Source organism: Macaca fascicularis, chromosome 19 (assembly GCF_037993035.2).
Source record: "Macaca fascicularis isolate 582-1 chromosome 19, T2T-MFA8v1.1".
NCBI lineage: Eukaryota > Metazoa > Chordata > Mammalia > Primates > Cercopithecidae > Macaca > Macaca fascicularis.
The window spans coordinates 64,493,581-64,505,005 of NC_088393.1; positions in this window are offsets into that span (position 1 = coordinate 64,493,581).

Genomic DNA, 11,425 nt, shown 5'->3' on the forward strand with positions numbered 1-11,425 from the left:
TACAGAAATTAGCCAGGCATGGAGGTGCACACCTGTAGTCATAGCTACTCAGGAGGCCGAGGCAGGAGGATTGCTTGAGCCCAGGAGGTAGAGGTTGCTGTGAGTCATGATCACACCACTGCAATTCCAGCTGGGGAGCAGAGCCAGACACTGTCTCAAGGAAAAACAAAAGAAGAACAAAAGCATTTGGTAGAATGTAGGACTAACCAGGGTGGTTAGCATTAAACTAAAAGTAACAAGCCAAAAAAACTTGAATAGATTAATAGCCATGAAACAAACTGAAAAGGGTAATTCAATATACTTTCACCTTTATAAAAGTACCACAGACAATTCCTGTGGTAAAATTATTCTAGCATAAAATAAAATGCAATAAGACCTTCCATCTGGTTCCATGAGATTGACAAGACATGCCAAAACATAAAAATAGGTACACTGCAATTAATTTCTGAATGTAGATATTACAACTTAAACTTATTTTTAAAATATTTAAAAATAGGAAGGCTAGACATGCCTCTGTATAGAAAGGCTGATAAAAATATTTCTCCCTAAATTAAATTTGTAAGTTCATTGATATTCCAATAAAAATGTTCATATATTTTTTAGTTGAGAAGCTGATTCTGATCATCTGTAGAATTTTGATTTTAACAAGGAATGTAGTTTACACTGGGAATGTAGTACTAATACTAACTGAACATTTGCTAATGTATCACACACTGTTTTAGGTGCTGGGGGATACAATAAGGTACAAAATGGACAAAAATACGTGCTCTTACAGATCTAGTAGAACAGAAAAAATTAAATGCATGCCATGTGATAAATATATGATATGTCCCATAAAGAGAAATGATCTAAAAAAGAAGCTAGGGAGTGCTGGATCAGGCACCTTACTGTCCCCAGAACATGTGGGTATTAGAGGATGAGGGAAGAACTAGAGGTAACTGCAAGACACAAAAGGCATAATGAAAATAGTCATGATAGTCCGAAGGCAGATACTGTTTATGATGCTTTGAGTGTTGGAGGAAGAGAGGACTAATGGTTTCACAGAGATCATGGCAGTTATATTCACTTATATAAATGTTGATTTAGAAGCTGGTGGAAGGGTATTTTTTGAGTGACAGCTTTATTGAGACAAAGCAATTCTGGAGAAGAACACCCATACCCTATCCTCTCTATCCATCAGCAGAAGTGAAGAGGGAGCCCCAAAGCTCCACTTAAAGTGTGCAACTTACAGCTTTTATTTCATTCACAGGGTTGTGCAGCCATCACCGTCAGTTTTAGAACATTTTCATATCCTCAAAGAGGAATCCCTTGTCCTTTTGTAGTTACGTTCATCCCTGGAAGAGTACTTTTTTTTTTTTTTAACTGAAGCACCCAGAGCTCTTGGGTTCCTTCTTAACTGCTTTCTGTGGCAGTATAGAGGGCTATGTGAGGGAAGCTCTTATCCAGAGTACATGACTGCTAGAAAATGGAGCGTGCGGCTCCCTCTTCACTTCTGCTGATAGAAATATAACAGCTAGGGGATGGGTAGCTTCACCAGAGAATGTGGAGTTTCAGACTCCCCTTATATATGATAAAAAGGATTTTTCATTGTAGTGGGGAAAAGGTGGTTGGATTAAACGGCATTGGGAAACTTAGCTCACTGGAAAAACAGATCTGTACCTTTCACACTAATGAAGGCCTGAGAGATTAAAGGTCTAAATGTAAAATTAAAGTACATGAAAAACAGAATAATATTTCTGTACCCTTGGTTTGAAATAGACTAAGCACTAATGCATAACCCCAAAGCTGATATTAGGCTTTCATATGGTGGAAAACATCATAGTCAATAGGTAAATGAGAGACTGACACAAAGTGTTTGCAACAAATATAACAAAGGACTGTAATTAATGATATTCAAAGTACTATTATAAATAATAATCTGCAACTTAGAGAAATGGACAAAGCTAATGGCCAGTTCACAAAAGATGAAATAAAAGCAGTTAATGAAAATTATCCAATATCACTAGAAATCAAGGAAATGCAAATTAAAGTGATTATTTAACTACTTTTCCCCCAAAAGACTGACTGACTGATAACATTCGGTATTGGTGAATGTGTGGAAACAAGGGCATTCCATTGTTGATTATATATCTATTGCTTTGTGTATATACCCTTTTAATTAATATTCCTTGGAAACCAAAATATACAAAGGTAGGTAAATGTATTAGTGGCAAAAAAATTAATGGTAAACTATTAAAATTACCTAAGTGTCCATCAGGGTAATGAATAAATTAATTATGGTATATATCCATTCAATAGGAATTACGCAGCTGTTGAAAAAAATACCAATTTGTATAGTCATTGAAAGATAGCTGTGCTATACTAAATGAAAAATTGCAGACCTGTATTGTAGTATAGACCCACAATTGTAATATCGAAAATAAAAAATCAAAATACATATTATAGTAGGCATCTGTTTTTCTCTGCCCAGTTTCGCTTGCCTCCTCCTTTTGGCTGCACTATCTCATCTTTTCCTTTTGAGTAACTGGCCATACCCTACCATATGTTTCTGATGGATGTGGCCAATAAAATCGTCTCTGAATTTCAAAAGGCATTTGGATCTGTGTCATCCAATGGCAACTCCCTCAAAGCTTGATGCAGTTATTCTTTTGATTGGTCCTGGAACCACGCTGGTTTTTGTACTTTCTAAGTCTGTGATTGCTCGAACTACCCATTATCTTTCTGGCACTCGATTTTTGCCTCCTGTTGGTCAGTTGCTTGCAAGTAAAGAAACATAAAGAATTTGGTATGAAAATTGGGGTATAGGCATTAGAATCTTTGGAAAACCCGGTATTGGAAGTTGATTTTTGGATGAGATGGGGCAAATAAGACTTATTTTCTAGACTGGAAAGCATCTCATGGTGTGCAATGAGCAAACACCTGATTATTATTCATTATAGTCACCTGGGATGAATAGAGGTCTAGGGTTCTGGATAATGACAATTTAAAGAGGATGGAGAACGCTGAATCCAAAAGTTATATGTAATACTGGTATCTCACTGCTTTGAATAACTTAAAGTTTAGCTCTTGAATTTCTAGCATTAAGGCAAAAAAATTAAACTAAGGGATTTTGTATGATATTGTTGAAAGCTGTCTTACATTATTTAAAGTCATAGGGTTAAGATGGCTCATAACCAAATTTAGAGACTATTTTTATGCTTTTTTTTTTTTTTTTTTTTTTTGAGCTGGAGTCTGGCTCTGTCACCCAGGCTGGAGTGCAGTGGCGCGATCTCGGCTCACTGCAAGCTCCGCCTCCCGGGTTTACGCCATTCTCCTACCTCAGCCTCCCGAGTAGCTGGGACTACAGGCGCCCGCCACCTCGCCCGGCTAGTTTTTTGTATTTTTTAGTAGAGACGGGGTTTCACCGTGTTAGCCAGGATGGTCTCGATCTCCTGACCTCGTGATCCGCCCGTCTCGGCCTCCCAAAGTGCTGGGATTACAGGCTTGAGCCACCGCGCCCGGCCTATGCATTGTTAAAGTGAAATGCTGGGCTGGGCGCGGTGGCTCAAGCCTGTAATCCCAGCACTTTGGGAGGCCGAGACGGGCGGATCACGAGGTCAGGAGATCGAGACCATCCTGGCTAACATGGTGAAACCCCGTCTCTACTAAAAATACAAAAAAAACTAGCCGGGCGAGGTGGCGGGCGCCTGTAGTCCCAGCTACTCGGGAGGCTGAGGCAGGAGAATGGCGTAAACCCGGGAGGCGGAGCTTGCAGTGAGCTGAGATCCGGCCACTGCACTCCAGCGTGGGCGACAGAGCGAGACTCCGTCTCAAAAAAAAAAAATAAATAAATAAATAAATAAATAAAATAAAGTGAAATGCTGGTTAAATTTTATACTTTATTCGCAAGAGTCACTGTGAATAGAATTGTGAATTCACTTCTGAATTGTGTTCCCATCAGCACCACCAAATGCTGGCCTCTACCACCACCAAATTTACTTGTGAAGTCCTAAACCCCAAAGTGACTGTATTTGGACATAAGGCCTTTAAGAAACTAAGGTTAAGTTAGGCCATAAGAGTGAGGCCCTAATCCCATAGGACTAGTGTCCTTATAAGAGGAAGAGACACCAGAGCTCTGTCTCTCCACATGTGCACAGAGGAAATGCCATGTAAGGACACAACAAGAATGCTGCCATCTGCAAGCCAGGAGGAGAGACCTCACCAGGAACCAGCCCTTTCAGTCCCTTGATCTTGGACTTTTAGTCTCCAGAACTGTGAGAAAATAAATGTTGGTTGTTTAAGCCACCCAGTCTGTGGTATATTGTTATGGCAGCCTGAACTAATTAATGCAATTACCATATAATTTATTGTCCAAACTGGGACATTTTTGAGAGTGAAAGGGATAACTAACTGCACAGGGCACTTAGCAACAGGTGTTCATATCCTCAGCAAAGCAGGATATATGGTCATACTTGTGTAGCAGAATATTGATAGAAAAAAATATAGCTCTACTATTGGAAAGGTGATATTGGAGATGATCCGAAGGGTTGGAACATACTGAACTTCTGGATTCGTGTGATATACCACCTATTAACATCTGTTTGCATAGGTACATATGGCTGCCCTGAAGAGACCGCTAACAATTCATCTTATTCCCCCATTCCATTGTTGCTCACATGGAATAACAAAGTAAATTTAACATGACCATAAAATTAAATGCAAAATCAGGCTGAGCACAGTGGCTCATGCCTGTAATCCTAGCATTTTGGGAGGCCCAGGCAGGAGGATAATTTGAGACCAGGAGTTTGAGACCAGCCTGGGCAATGTAACATGACCCTATCCCATCTCTTAAAAAAAAATTAAAATTTCCAGTCATGGTGGCACCTAGCTACTCGGGAGGCTAAGGTGGGAGGATTGCTTGAGCCCAGGAGTTTGAGCCTGCAGTGAGCCATGATCACAACACTGCAATCCAGCCTGGATGACAAAGCCAGACCCTGTTTGAAAAAATAAATAAAATCATACATACATACAACATTAAAATAGGGCAAAGAGTAACTGTATCTTAGAAGAATTTTCAGCAGTTAGTTTACTAGTGTAGATTAAGAAAAATCTGGGGCATTTGTGAAAGTGAAATTTGAGGAGGCTGAATATATTGACAAAGTGGCTTGAGTAGCCTGCCATGGTTCTAAGAATTTGTTGAACTCATCCATGTACCAAATGCTGGCCTCTAATAAATTATGTTATAAGGCCAGAAATTTCTTAACATAATGTAAAGGATGTTGTTCAGACTTCAAAAGGCAGGAATGCTGGATTTGTTTCTTGTGTTGCAACATCAGGTCTCCTGACAAGGGTCTGGAAGCCCATACATTCATTCTTCCCATGAGAAAAACACCATTTGTCTTATGGATTTTAAAACCATTATACTGCCTCTCTGGCAGGTCAAGAATTCTATGTAGAGAGATTGTAATTGAAGGAGCATCTCTGATCAAAAGAATTGAAATGGGAATGACACCAAACTGCCCTGCCAGGTGAGCCTCCTCTGGGACTAATGTGACTTCAGAGAGAGCTTTTAACTCAGCATGGCCCGAGGGTCCTTGGGAAGGTTGTTTGGGGCCTCGGGGAGGCTTTTTGTCCTGGAGGCAGAAGCTATGAACAATTTAAAAATAAGATTTAAAAAATTCTACCTACAATAGCATCAAAAGGAGTTAAATACTTAGGAATCAACAAAAGTACAAAAGTTAGATTCTGAAAACTATAAAATATTATTGAAAGAAAATCCCATATTTATACATTGGAAGTCTTAATATTATTAAGATGGCAATGCTTCCCAACATTATTTACATGTTCAGTGCAATCTCATTTCCTTTTTGTGGAAATTGATGAGCTGATCCTAAAATTCATATGGAAGCACAAGGGACACAGAATAGCCAAAACACATTTAAAAAGCAAAACAAAGGGACTCACACTTTCCAATTTTAAATCAAAACTGTAGTAACCAAGACTATGCAGTACTGGCGTAAGGCTAGTTATAGAGATAAATGGAATAGAAATTAAGGTCCAGAAATAAACCCATACATCTATGGTCAATTGATTTTCAAGAAGGATGTCAAAACAATTTAATGTGGGATAAGAAGAGTCGTTTTGGCCAGGTGCTATGACTCACACCTGGAATCCTAACACTTTGGGAGGCCGAGGCAGGTGGATTGCCTGAGCTCAGGAGTTCAAGACCAGCCTGGGGAACGTGGCAAAACCCAGTCTCTACTAAAAATACAAAAAATTAGCCGGGGGTGGTGGCGTGCACCTGTAATCCCAGCTACTCGGGAAGCTGAGACAGGAGAATTGCTTGAACTCAGGAGGCAAAGGTTGCGGTGAGCCGAGATTGCACAATTGCACTCTAGTGTGTGTGACAGAGTGAGACTGTCTCAAAAAAAAAAAAAAAAAAAAAAAAAAAAGTCATTTCAACAAATAATGGTGGGACCACTGGATACCTACCTGCAAAAGAATGAATTTGGGGCCGAGTGCAGTGGCTCATGCCTGTAATCCCAGTACTTTGGGAGACGGATCACGAGGTCAGGAGATCGAAACCATCCTGGCTAACACAGTGAAACCCCATCTCTACTAAAAATACAAAAACTTAGCTGGGTATGGTGGCACACGCCTGTAATACCACCTACTCGGGAGGCTGAGGCAGGAGAATGGCGTGAACCCGGGAGGTGGAGCATGCAGTGATTCAAGATTGTGCCACTGCACTCCAGCCTGGGCGACAAAGTGAGACTCTGTCTCAAAAAAAAAAAAAAAAAAAAAATTTGTACCCCTACCTCACACTATATATGAAAATGAATGCAAATAGATCAAATATCTAAATACAATAACCCAAATTGTAAAACTCTTAGAAGAAACATAGTGGTATATATTCATGACCTTGGATTTGGAAGTAGTTTCATAGATAGTACAAGCAACAAAAGCAAAACAAGTTGGACTACATCAAAATTAAAAACATCTATGTTTCAAGGCTGGGCATGGTACCTCATGCCTGTAATCACAGGACTTTGGAGGCTAAGGTGAGAGGTCCACTTGAGGAGAGGTTTAAGACTAGCCTGGGCAACATAGTGAGACCTCGTCTCTACAAAAAAAAAAAAAATAATAATAATAATAGATGAGTTGGTGCATGCCTGTAATCCCAGCTACTCGAGAGGCTAAGGTGAGAAGATTGCTTGAGCCTGGGAGACCAAGGCTTCAGTGAGCTGTGATTGCACCACCACACATCAGCCCAGGTGACAGAGCAAGACACTGTCTCAAAAACAAACAAAAAAATCTGTGCTTCAAAAGACACCATCAAGAAAGTGAAAGAGTAAATTCATGAAATGAGAGAAAAGATTTGCAAATCGTTTATCTGTAAAGGACATGAATCCAGAATTACAACTTAACCATAACAACACAACCCAATTAAAAATAGGCAAAAGGCTTGAATAGACATTTATCCAAAGAAAATATGTGAATGAAAAACAAGTATATGAAAAGATGCTCAATCATTAGCCATTAGGGAAATGTGTATCAAAACCACAATGATCTCTCCCCCGGAAGGGTCAGACGGGAAGGAATGCTGGGGTGGGGTTTTGTCATCCTGGTGATGGATAACCTCATCTCTGTAGGTGACAGAGCTTTCCCAATGTTCTCACTCTCCAATGACAGCTGGAAATGTGGTGTTTTGTTTTGTGGAAATGAAGGCAGATGAGTCATGAGAAGAATGGGCTAATAACTGCAACACTATATCCTGAGCAGCCAAATGGGCAATCATCTTTTTAAGAGACTCCTGTAACCGAGCTATAAAATCAATGTATGGTTCTCTTGGTCCCTGTTTTATAGCAGTAAAGGAAAGGTATTGTTCCCCACCTGAAGTGATTTTTTCCCAAGCTCTAATGCATACTCCTCTAAGCTGTTCTATGGCATCATCGTGCATGACCAGTTGTGCATCTAAACCAACCCAGCCGCCAACCCCTAAAAGTTGGTCTGCAGTTATATTAATTTGAGGTTGGGCCTGGACATTGCGAGCAGCCTGAATGGAAGCTTCAACTGCCCACCAAGTTTTAAACTGTAAGAACTGAGCAGGAGTTAGACAAGCTCGAGTAAGAGCGTCCCAGTTAGTAGGAATCATCCGACTGGAAACAGCAACATTCTTTAACAGTCCCGTTACAAAAGTAGAACCTGCTCCATCTTGATTTATAGCTTGTTTAAATTCTTTGAGTAATTTAAAAGGAAAAGGTTCAAATGTAACTGCAATATTTCCCTGTTGATCTGGGGGGTGTATTCTAACATGGAACTGCCAAGCCTCTAAATCACCCTCTCGTCTAGCTTGCTGAATTCCTGTCTGAATAGAACTAAGGGCGGTCTCTCAAGGTGCTGCTCGAACAGTCACTGGGGCAACTACTTTTCACCCAATGTCCTCTGGAAAAGAAAGATCTGGAGGGTCTTTTTCTTCAAAATAATAAGGAGGGGGTGCAGAAGGGTAGGGATGAACCTTTCCTTCCTTTGCCGCTTTAGCTTTAGCTGGCAAATAAACATGCTCTGTAACCTCTTCTGTTACTTCGTTAGTCTTGTTCTTCCTCATCATCAGTGTGAAAAAGTTCCAAGGTGGAACAAACCAGACCCCACACCTGTCCCATTGTTACCCTGACGCTTCTGAGCTCCCCTTCTTACTCACCATGAGGATTGCTTTAAGAGTACTCGGGTATCCTCCAGCTAGTTTTCCATTACAACCATCACTCTGGCGACCCTTCGACCTGGATTCGAGCCCCCACGAATGGATGCCAGTTGCTGAAACCAGTTCGGTCGGGGAGACCCTGACCCAGAGGAGCTAGAGGAATTAAAGACACATACACAGAAATATAGAGGTGTGAAGTGGGAAATCAGGGGTCTCACAGCCTTCAGAGCTGAGAGCCCCAAACAGAGATTTACCCACATATTTATTAACAGCAAACCAGTCATTAGTATTGTTTCTATAGATATTATATTAACTAAAAGTATCCCTTATGGAAAACGAAGGGATGGGCCGACTTAAAGGAATAGGTTGGGCTAGTTACTGCAGCAGGAGCATGTTCTTAAGGCACAGATCGCTCATGCTATTGTTTGTGGCTTAAGAATGCCTTTAAGTGGTTTTCTGCCCTGGGAGGGGCCAGGTGTTCCTTGCCCTCATTCCCGTAAACTCACAACCTTCTAGCATGGGCGTTAGGGCCATTATGAACATGTTATAGTGCTGCAGAGATTTTGTTTATGGCCAGTTTTGGGGCCAGTTTATGGCCAGAATTTTCGGGGCTTGCTCCCAACAGAAACAGAAATTAGAATGGTGGTTTCCAAGGACTGGGGGAGGTGAGATGTTACTCAATGAGTATAAAGCTTCTATTATGTAAGATAATTAAGTTTTATATATATAGCAACTTGAATATATCTCCAGAGAATTGTGCTGAATGAAAAAAGCCAATCCCACCGTTCAGATACTGTATGATTCCATTTGTATAACATTCTTGAAATGACACAATTGTATATATGGAGGACAGACTAATGATCGAGTCTGGAGGAAAGTGAGTGTGGCTATAAAAGGGCAAGATGATGGATCCTTGTGGAAATATTGGAAGAGATCCTTGTGATGGAAATATTCTGTCTCTTGAATGGACTGACATCAGTATCCTACTTGTGATATTGCAAGATGTTGCCCTTGGGTGAAATTACCTAAGAGACATAGGTCTCTCTCTATGATTTCTGTATTATGTTTTACAACTTGACGTGAACAAATCCACATTTATCTCTGAATAAAAGATTTCACTTAAATACATCATTAGTCACCATCTAAGGTTAGCTGCTGTTGACAGTTTTGTGGCCACTCAGACGTTCAGCAAATGTTTTTAAACTTGGCTTTGTGGTTTACTATAGAAAAGGGCCTCAGCCAGGCACCTGGTTCCTACCTTTTCTCTTGTGTAAGCTCCCCTGTCTGTATTACCCAACTCATCTGGAAAGTAGCTTGGCTGTGAAGATTGTTTATAAATCATAAGGCATGGAGACCAGGGGCCAGAACAAAGGAAACTCGTAACAACAAGGATTGATGCTTTCTTCTTATATCTAAAGATAAAGGCAATTGACATTACGTTTAAAGAGCTAGTTGTTTTTTATTTGCAATTCTAGAATCCAGCCACACCTCCTTCTATAAAATAGAACTAATGTTCTGGTGATCCAAGCAGAGGAATATGGCTTCATACACAGAAACGGGCTGAGGAAAGCAGAAACAGAACAAAAGTGGATGATCATTTTAAAGTTACTTTACCTGTCAAGGTTAAAGCAAAGGGGATTTCTTTTATCATGAGTGCTAAAACTGGCCTGTTTGGGACTTGGCTATTCTCTCTCTCTCTCTCTCTCTCTCTCTCTCTCTCTCCTGAGAGGAGGTCAGATAACAACTTGGAGTTGGTGGCCTGGAACTTCAGCATGAGTAGCTCCATTTCGGTTTGATCTGTTGGGCCTAGTGCAGGAACTCAGTCCAACCCAATAGTCTCCTATACATTTTATTCTACACCTATGCTCATTTTCTTCTTTGCACATCTGTATGCTTTGCAAATGTTCTACAAATAAGCATGATTATCAGGTTTAAAGTTGCCTGGGATGGTCCCTCAGTCCAGTCCATTGGGTGGACTGCAGAAATGTCTGCAGCAGATGTGACACGCCTCTTTTATTCCCCTCATTTATCTGCCTCCACTCATCCCTTGTCCTTTTCTATTTTCCCTCCTCCCTCTCCTTACCCATTCTTTCCTCTCTTCCTCTTCAGCCTGTCCTGCCCTCCCTAACTCGACTTTCTCTTTCCTCCTTTTCCTACCCTTTTCTTCTTCCTTATAGTTCTTTCCACCTTCTCATCCCCCTTTCCACCCTTTCTTCTTTCCTCCTCCTTGCCTTCTCCATTCTCTTCCTTTCCTGCCTCCCTGCCCCTCCCTCCTCCCACCTCCCTCCCTCTTCTTTCTGTTGGTTCTTCTCTCTGACCTGTTCTTTTCCCTTAGTCTCTCCCCAGCCCTTCCTCCTTCCCCTCCACCCTTCTTCCAACCCCTCCTTCTTCTCCATCTCTTCTTCCTCCTCCCTCCTCCCCAGCTCTCCTCTGCCCCAGCTCTCCTCTGCAAGTCCCTCCCCTCCTATCTCTTCTCCCCGCTCCTCCTCATCCCTCCTCCCCTTCCATCCTTCTTCCCACCCCTCCTACTTCTTTTCTCCCTCCTCCCCCCTCCCCCCCTCCTCGCCCCTCCTTTCCCTCCCTCCTTCTTCCCACCCTTCCTCCCTCCGTCTGTTCTCTCTCCTCCCCTTTCCCTGCCTCCTCCCCCTCAATTCTCCCTCTTTCCCCCGCCTCCTTGGCCGCGGTGGCCTCTGGGAGCTAGAGGAGCTCAGTTGGCTCTGCTCGGCTTCGCTCTGCTGGGGGCAG